Below are 10,715 nucleotides of genomic sequence, written 5' to 3'. Positions count from 1 at the left end.
GGTAACAAAGTTTGAATTTGAACCCCTATGATGAAGTCTTTTAGAATTTATACCCAAAATTAAAACTTTCTTTGTTCCTCCGTTAATAGCCCTGCACTTGAGGTTAAGTTGATCATTTTAGCTCATCAACCATGGGAAACATAATACTTTTTTTTTGGTAAAATAGAAAACATAATACTTAATCCTATCAAATGGACAATTGGAAAGCTGCCCAACGTAAATTGAACATCTGAAGCTCGTATCAAGACCTTTTTCTTTTAATTTCTCCATTGAAAGTTATTCTTTAATACGGAATCCATTGGAACGAAATTCAAGTTCCATCAATTGCTGAAGCACACAAATTCATAAAAAAAATCCCAATTCTTGGAGAAACCCAATTCATGAAACTTGAAATAATGATCAATCAAACCCAACACCGAATAAGAGTTAAAAAGAAAAATTAAATTTGATGCGCTGTTTGGTTTCTGAGAAAATGCTAGAAAATATGGAAACTGAAACCAAATAGAAACTGAGAGAGGGAGGAGGGAATTGTACGGAGACACTTGTCAGGGTAAGAATCTTGAATTATGGTCCGAGCAGATGGGACAAGGATTTTGTCGGCCTTCAACCCTTGCTTCCCCATCTTTGCTTGCTCCCTTCAATTCTCTGAGAACGGAATCTATGTTTCTGTGATGCTCCTCACGGAAGAGATGAAATGACCATCTTAGCCTCACATGTGAGGTTCAAGTGTGGACTACTAATGAAAAAAATAACGTAAGTCTTAATTTTGAGCATAGATCCTATCAGACTTCATCAAAAGAATTTAAATCCAAATTTTTATATCAAATAGACTATCTTCCGAATATCTCATGACTAATGACTACAGAACTATTTATCCAATTAGACCTTTATAAAAGATATATAATATACTATGTCGGTGTTGTTCCCAATAGACGACCAAAATTAAGGGCACCATTGATATTTAGAACTTGATATGCGCTCGTCAGCTTTAATTTTTGCACGTGACCATTAAAGAATAGGCACTAGCCTTTCATCTTATCCCGCATCTGACTTCCAATAAGCTCAACGGGTAGCCGTGGCCGGCCCGTCAAAAGCTTCATTGGGCTGGCTGCTTCGTTATGTGTCGTGTTTCTCTTGTTTACATGTTACACATTTACATGCCTCAACCCACACTCTTACGTTGATTCTAATATTATACGCGTCAACTCTACTCCACACTTGACCAAGAGATTTGAATCCTCTTGACCAAGACGTCAAATCCTTCAGTGTCCACGCACGCTGGGCCTGGACATTCTTCAGTGTCCATCCTAAGTGGCAACAATTTCCGAGGGCCCATACCATCTGCCATTGGAAATCTCTCCAGGCTCACAACTTTGGACTTAGGCAGCAACTTTTATGAAAAGACTCATAACCAATTCTCTAGCCCAATTTTGGATAACATGGGTTTGACTAGAATTTGTACCCGCATTGTTGCGGAATTGAAAACTATATGAAAGATTATGCAATATCAATCTTCATAAATAATGTTTGAGTCAAATCCAATGCCAATGTAAATTATACACAACCTCATCATGAATGAAACAAATTTAAATATCAAAAGAGAAACCTATTTCGTCTATTAAAAACATTACAAAGTTCTTTGGATACGAAAAAACACAAATTGCTTCCTGTCCAAAAACATTAATGGGAAATGTTGTTTACTGCAACACTAAAAGTTGTCCTTTGCTATGTTGGTCATTAAGGAAGCATCCCAGGCAAGGGGAAAAAAAGTGAAATAAATTTATATAGTAGAATTATATCATGAACAAAATAAGGATAAAGAGTGTTTACCTAGTGTTTTTATGTGCAGAAATAAGTCTGATTTTGCACGAAATGGAGATGACCTTCTCTTGCAATTCTATAAGACGCAATCAAATTTTTGTGCACTTCCAACTTGCCATGCAACCAAGTTTCTACAAAAACAGATCAAATTCAAGAAAGTAATTAGACCAAGGCATAAGAGATTATAAGAAAAAAGTATAGAAAATATAAACCACATATACCACTTATTATACTACTTTGTATTCTGAATACACCTAAAAATATATCGATTTCTAGTGAATGGTTCATTTCCAATGAATTCCACTCTAGTTTCTTTCTAACCCTTCAACTTATCCTTGACTTATTTTTTTTAACGGCATCATAATTAAGAGTTAGCTTCCATCAAATCCTTCAACCAATCCCACCCATACCTCTCTAACCCCTCATAATCCCAATTTTACTCTCTTAAACCCTTTAACCTAACCTTGACTTTGTTTTTATAGCTTAGTTTCATTTAAAAGCTTATTTTCTCCACAAAATCATAATAGTTTCTTACATCACATTTTAAACTCTTGATAACATTAACTTCCATCTCAAATCAGAATGAACCTCCAACGTTAGAAATATGAGTAAAAAAAATGTTTAGTAAAAGAATTTGCCAATTCTAATTAAGAACTGTTAATCAAACTGTAAAAGCAACATATGAGTTTTTCCCAACTTCAAACAGAGAACCAACAGCAAGAATAAAATTGGAAATGGAAGAGACCAAACAGACCATGAAGATTACACAATCAGAAGATGATATATTTGAAGAAGAAGAGTTCATTACATAGTGTGATGACAGCCGATCAGCAGCAGAAACTGAGAAGAGCGAAGAACTTGGCCTCAGATTTTCTCCATAATAATTGAAAAAATAAATAAACTTAACATGTAGGAATGATGCTGTTATTTTCTCCAGACAATAAACATCATCTCTTAAAATATTAAAAATAATGTATGTGCATTTCATTCATATTTCTATTCACATCATAAACGTAAACCTCAAAACACAACTCATGGAACAACTTTTCTTACTAAACCCCAGAACACATTTTAAAAATTTTAAAATAGTTCTCATCTTTTGTTTTCTTTGCTAAATTCATTCATGCGTTTCTTAAATTTAAATTCAGTTTATAAATTTTCAAATCAATCTTTAGAAAGTAATCTTTTATGTAATTATTTAAAATATGCTGTATAAAACATACTTATTGCTTCCACTTAAGAAAACTGATAACACAAAATGAATTAAACTGGAGGGTTAAAGTAAGTTCTCTTACCAAATAACATTAGCAACGTTAGCATTGTCACAGGTACAACATTAGCAACGTTTCTTTACTGATTCAAACATAAACATGAATCAATTAAAAGCGTTTAAAAATGAAATAACACTTCAATCAAACGCATAAACAAAAGCAAACGTTAGGCGTTGGAAAATGACATTGGGAAAAAAGCTATGTTAAATATTGTGGGTATTATATTTACAATTAATCTCTATTTTTAAATAAATGAAAATATATACAATTAATCTCTATTTTTAAATAAATGAAAATATATTAAATTCATAATAATATGCATAAACATTTTATTTCCTCAATCTCTCTGTTGGTAAACTTCTTTTTCCACCACACTAAATACTAAAGCTCTGCAATCAAAGCTTAAAAAAAGGCATCGAAAAACCACACTTAACCCAAGTCCCACGCTGCTCAAAGATTTCATCTTTGTCATCAAATCTCATAAAAAAGCTACTGATATCACATCAACACTACCTAAAAAAAATGCATTTTTGATTCCCATCATTTAGTGTGGTGTATCTCATCATCTTATTTATTTGAATTTTAAGATTTGTGCTTATCCATTACACGAATCTCGAAATTTAAACTCATTTAACGATAATTAATAAGATGGTGAGCATTCACCGCACTAGCAAAAATGCTCCTCCAAAAAAAATAAAAATAAAAAGCAAGCTCAAATGAACCACAGTTAATTTTGGGAATTACCCAATTCACCAGAAACCATGAAACTAAAGGAAAGGTTAGTTTTCTGAGAATTTCTGAAAAAGTTCCAAACTTTTCCATGAACACAGGAGAAACCAAAAAATCCAGAACAATCAAAAGAAAAACCCTTGAGAAAAACCCACACAAAAATGAAGAAAGTTAGAGAACCCAGAGCAAGATTAGAATTTGGAAGAAACCTGATAGGAGCATATTTATGCGCCTTAGTTTGCTTGTTTTCTTGCATTTATGTTGCTAGTACTTAGTAATTTTAGTACTTTAAGCTATTTTCGTGTGTTTGTAGGTCCAAAGGGCTAAAGGAGCAAAAAGATGCATTTTGGAGACTGTTGGAGCACTTTTGGGCTAAGGATGGATAGCTTATGCTTGGAGCGAAAGTGTTGGACGAAATTGAAGACCTAATTAAAGACCAAAGTGTTGGAACCTTGTTCCCTTTAGTTTTAGGACATTTAAACCTTTCCTATATCCTTAGCCATGCATCCCATTCTTTAATTCAGCCACTTAATCATTCAACCACATTCACATTCATCACCACTTCATCACATGCAGCCATGCACATTTAATCATTCATTTCCATCAATGCCGTGAGTTCCCATCAGATTTCCAGCATATTCACATGCATTCCATCCTTTAAAACATTGCACATGCAACCATAATCATTCACATACACAATCTGCCATCATTCACACATTCAATCTCACCCTAGCTGTTTTGCACATGCATTCCCACATGCATTTCCACCCACATGCACCCATAATCATTCAACCATTCAGCCATTGCAGAAAATTCCACCTTTGTGCCGTGACTTTCCCTTCATTCCAGCCATTCCCACATGCATTTCCAACCCACATGCATTCCCCCTTTAATCCACATGCACTCCCTTCAAATAAATCAGCCACATGCAACCATTAAACATTCAATCATTTCACTCCACTTAATGACGTGCATACCCACCTCCACTCCAGATTTCCAGCATCCCATAATCATTCACACCCCTTTAATCACATGCATAAATCAGCCACATGCATCTCCCATCACCATTCCAGATTTCCACCAAGTTCCTAGCTGTCATGTTCCCTCTTCTTCACCTATAAATAAGCATCCATTGCAGCCACAATTCATTCACTCTTCCATTTCAGAAATTCATCCATACACACCAACAACATCCCCTACTAATCCAAACACCATCTCCATTCACACACAAAATCCTTACCATTGCCGTGGCCTCCCCCTTCCATTTTCACCACTCCCCAAACCATTCACACCATCAAACTATCCTTAGACCTTGTGCTACAACAAAGAGGAAGAGAAACGGGCCTAAACGTTCATACAATTCAAGTTTGAGTTGTTGGAATGTTTAGGTGTTTCTTTTCCTTTGAATTCAATGTTTAATTTCAATTCTCTTTGTTTTGTACGTATGAGGAACTAAACCCCCCTTGGCTAAGGGGGGATTCGAAATATATGTTTATGCTTGCATTTTGATTTGATTACTTCTAATTGCGTTTCATAAGTTGTGGATTCAATTTGTTTAACTGTTTGATTGATAACTTATTTATGTATGTTTATTGAGAGTGCACGCTTAATTTTCATGCATGAATATGACGCTAGAATATAAGTAAGTTTCACCTAATAGTTACGAACTTATATTCACAAGTAGTGGAGGTTGCTTATAAACAATCGCGTTAAACGAATTCTTGGCATAAGTTTCATGCGTATTCCATAGTAACGAATGCCTCGTCAACACTTATAATTTTCATAGTGCGTAATGATTCTTGCTTGTATCTCTATTATGCAATCATGTAGGGGACTTGTGGGGAATGTTTTGGGTTGTCGTATGCAATCATCCAATTCAATAACGTTAGGAAGATTTGAAAGTTAATTTAAGCGGACCTAATTAACTTGGAGCATTGAGAATTCATGGTTTATTGAAATGCAATTGGAAATCTTTTTATTATGCAAGTGTAACATGTGTGGAGATGAACCCTTTGGCTAGCATCCATTCATTCCATATTTTCATCACATTCATATTTACATTCTGCCTTAATTACAATCTGTCCATTTAATTTAATTTCGTCAAAACCTTAATCCCCCTTTACTTTAGTGTCCAATTTAGTTAGAAAGTGTCTTAGTTTGTGTTTATAAGTGTTTTGATTCAAGTTATTACACAAATTCGTCCAAATTCACCAAAGTGCTCAAAACTGCCCAGAAAGTGTTTTTAAGGCAGTTTGGAGTGTTTTGGGTGATGTTTGAGTCTTTTGATTTGTTTTAGTGTATTAAAGTTTAGTTTTGCATTCTTTGAGTCTAGTATAGTGTTTTATATTGTGTTTTTACGTTTTTGAGTCAAATCCAAGTGATTAACAATCCCTCCTAATCCCCAGTCCAGAACGATCCCTACTTATATACTTATACTACAATTGTCAAAAGAGGGTTTAATTTGTGTGCGTATAATTCTCGCATCAAATTTTGGCGCAGTTGCCGGGGATTAGCAAATTTGCTAATCTCTTGGATTGTTCGTTTCTGTTATGTATTTTAGTTTTAGTTTTTGATTTGTGTTTTGTTTGTTGATTTTAGGTACTAGAGAAGCACAACATGGCACTTGATAATGCTTCTCTTTTGTCACAGCTCATGGAAAGGTCCCAAATGCAAAGCGTTGGTACATTTGATCATAATCAATCAAGGAATGACGTGTTTTCCAATACTTACAATTCAGATTGGAGTGATCATTCACACTCTATGTGGTGGGAACCTCAACATGTTCAAGAAGAAGGATATTGGCCGCCATATGAGGAATTCTATTCAACGCCTATGCAGCCACCACAACCTGCCCAAAGCAATGTAGGTAATTCAAGTGATAATGATAAGATTTTTCAATTACTTACTACTTTGACACAGGGAATCCAAACTCAAAACAAAGAGAGGGAAAATCAAGACAAAAGGTTGGACTACTTGGAAAAGCAAATTGGGCAGATCGCGGAGTTCGTAGAACAGTTTCGAGACCAAGGCGAACTCCCTAGTTCAACCATTGCAAATCCGAAGGGAGAATTTGAAACTGCCAAGGAAATCATCTTGAGAAGTGGCAAGGAGGTTAGAACGGACCCTCAACCATCAAAAATCAAATCACAAGGAAGATGAAAGATTGCAATTTGAGGAAGAGAAATACATCCAAGCCACGGCAAGGGTGGAAACACCTTTGCCGGAGGCACCTATTGCTCCTATTCCATCTAATTCAGGTAAGGTTGTTCCAAATTTCATTATTTCTAACCCCGTTCCAACAAATATCGCTATTCTTTGCAGGTTCATGAATTCCAAGGAAGAAGAAAGTGAAAAAGACATCTTGGAAGCCCTTCCAAAGGTGCAAAGTATGGAATATCATGAATTCATCAAAGAGGACGTTCGTGAGGCAAACAACCCCAAAGAAGTTGAATTTTATGACACAAGACAAGGACCAATCCTCACATCAAATCTGTCCAAGGGCAAAGTTCCTGAAATGTTCAAAGAAGATGTGTTTATCCTTGAGTTCATGTCGGAGCACATAAGTAAGCCACCTCTTCCAATTTCAATTTTCTTTTATACTAACATGTTGTTAATGATTCAGGCAGCCAATCTTGAATTTAAACCATTACCGGATCATTTCAAGTATCACCTTCCATTCAAAGATCAATTCCATGCCGTTTGATTAAAAAATAATAATAATAATAATAAAAATTAATAATATCAACAACAACGAGAAAGATGGAGCCTTCACAAAGGTTGTTTACGTGAAGACCCACTACGTGGCAAAACTCTCGGAGCGGAAGACATCGGGGCGGAAGGCATCGGAGATAGAGCATTCGAGGCCTCAATACTTGGCCAAACGTTGGAAGACCCAGGAAAAAGGTGCCTCTGGAGGAAAGACGAAAGCCTTTGACGGTCACTTTGAATCCGACCTTCAGACTCTTGCAGTTCATCAAGCTTCCTCTTCATGCCCATCGAATAGTTGTTTGCAAGCACGTGCAAACTTCTATTCTCATATTTCAGTTGCTTGATCTCTTGCTTGAGACTTTCCACCTCTGCCATCAACGATTCAACCTGACGGGAGTGAGCAAGTAGGCGTTGGCCCATGTTGGACACAGAGCCTGCACACTGAACGCTGAGAGCGAAGGACTCTTGAACGGCCAACTCATCGGACCGTCCTGAAAACAGCCTACTATCCTTAGGAGTGAGGAGGTTCTTAGCTACTATCGTAGCTGTTGTTGCATCCGTCATCATGGAGTCTTCACCTGTAAGAGGACCGTTAGAAGATAAAAAAGAAGGGCGCCATACATTACCTTGACGGGGAGCAACCGGATCGCTGCTGAGACTCAAATCTAAGCAAAGGTTCGATGAGTTAGTCATTTTTCAAAGGTGTTCAAAGAGAAGGGGTGGATGGAGTTAATTCTCAAAGGGCCGGAGTCGATTTTCAGAGTGTGTATGTTGGAGGTGATCGATACCTCTATAAAAAGCCAAGGCGCCGCGACCACCGATTCAAAAATCCGGATTTTCCTGCGTGAAGTTCGGCGACGCGTTCGTGGCTTTTCAGAAAACGCGTTCAACTTTGTCAAAAGATATCTGACAAGCGCAAAGTTCGGCGACGCTTTCTCTACTTTTCAGAAAACACGTGCAACTTTGTCAAAAGTGGCGCTAGTTCAGAAATCGAAGAGGCGTCGTTCAGAAATCGAAGAGGCGTCGTTCAGATATCGAAGAGACGTTTGTCGACAAGGGTAAAAGAACAGTACCACCACTTGCTATTGAGAAATCCCTATATATGTCGACCTTCATCTCTTATGGCAAGGCAGACCTGAAGAAAATGCCCAACTTTTTCTTACCTCTGAGGGCGCACTCCCAGCAAAGCCTTTCGAAATACTCATTTTTTTCTTCTTCCCCAAAGATGATACCAGATGCCTGGAGTACAGATGACCCAGGAGGAAACGATAGATTGAAGCATGTGCTGATTCATTCACCGCTTCTTCAAAAGCAAAGGTATATCATATCATCAAGGTCAAAAGCAAAAGTATCTCATATCATGCTCTTTCCCTGTCCTTTTCTTTGTCCTTATTCTTACTCGCATGGCAAAGTGAAAGAAGCAATCAGCCGGCACTTGGAGTCAGTCTTCCGATCTGGTTCCGACTGCCTGGAATCTATTCCTGGTTGCTTACCTAGCGTTGCTCTCGGGTAGTCATCTTCAACGGTTGATACACTTCCAGAGAAGGGACCACTTCTGCAAAGATTGAACAAAGAAACAGAGAAAAGGGGTAAGCTCAGACCTTCGGGGGAGACCAAAAGAATCCTGCTGCCCAGTTCAAGAGTAGCACAAAGGAAAATCAACGATGGGAGGAAACCAGTTCAAGATTAAGCCTGTAGAATCACCAAGATCAACCCATGCATTCAACAAAGGAAGACCAAGAAAGCACTCCAATTCCAGATTTGCGTTCCTAAACTCTTCTCTTTGTTGTTGATTTTGTTTCTGCCATGTTAGGTTGTTAGATGCTGTTTTGTTTGTTTGTTTGTTATTTGTGCGAGTCTATGCTTGAAACATTGAGGACAATGTTTGATTTAAGTGTGGGGGGGTAACTAATGTTGTTAATGCAAATTTGTGGGATTTTATCACCCATAACTTCAAATGTTGTTCCTTGCTGTTTTAAGGTGTTTTTAAGTTGTTTGAGAGTGTTTTAGTATGTTTTGTTTTTATAACTCCTAAAATCACATAAAAATTTGAAAAACATGTTTTGAAAAGCCTAAAAAGAGTGTTTTGAGTCGTTTTTGTGTGTTTGTGTCTTAGGGTACCTTCCAACACAATGATAAGGATTTGGTTTGTAATTGCATGACTGTTAAAAAGAGTTATAAACATAGAGAAAAGTTTGATTTACTCTTGGTATTTGCTTGGTTATGGTTATAATGTATGACTTCACATGCAATCATAAAAGAAAAATTCGTTTTTGTAACATGCTTGAAGGAAGGAACTCAAACAAACGCTACAACCTTGTGAGACTTGAGCCTAAACGTTATTTGGAGAGTTATAATCTGTGATTCTTTGTTTTCTAAAGTTGTTGCATGATCTCATTATTCCTTGCTTGGTTGCTACTTAGAATGCAATTGTATCATGATAGAACTAAATGCTAGAACTTATATCCGTTTCATTCAAAGCATGACATTGAATTGCTTAATATATATCAAGATGAAGTTGTGTAGTTGCCACCATAGCCAAATAGCCTTACTTCCCATATTTCGTATATTTTAGTTTTAACCATGTTGAGCCTCGTTTAGCCTATTTACTTTGCTAACCACATCACCCCTTACCTAGCCTAGAGTAGGACTTTCCTATACCCTTGTTCTTGAAGTATAGTGAGCATCACTTAAATGAATTCCTTTTGAGTTACATTATGCAAGAAAATGAGTGTGGGGGAGTAAAAGTTTGTTCTTACCAAAATGTTTTGAGAGTCAAAAGAAAAGAAAAAAATTGTGAAAAAAAAACATTTGAAAAAAAAAAAAGAAAAACAGAAAAGAAAAGGAAGAAAGAAAGAAAAAAAGAGCTTGTTCTCCCTCTTTGTTCAAAAGTTGAGTTTTCATTCAAAGGGGAATTCTAAGTGCCTAATTCAATACTTTGCTCACTATTGCTTTAAGAATGTTTGTTTATCCTTCACCTTTCATTATTAGCCAATACCCTAGCCCCGTTACACCCCTTTGACTTCTATCTTGATCGTTATGTGTTCAATAATGTGGAGTTTGGAAATTGATATGAGCTTATGGAATCACTGGTTCTCATTCTAAGTAGTAGCATTCCATTCATGAGATCATATTCATGTCATTATCGTAAATCCAGAAAATGCTTTCCTTGTTATAACATATGTG

Source organism: Pyrus communis, chromosome 2, assembly GCF_963583255.1.
Source record: "Pyrus communis chromosome 2, drPyrComm1.1, whole genome shotgun sequence".
Classification (NCBI taxonomy): Eukaryota; Viridiplantae; Streptophyta; class Magnoliopsida; order Rosales; family Rosaceae; genus Pyrus; species Pyrus communis.
Note: the sequence above shows the minus strand (reverse complement) of the source record.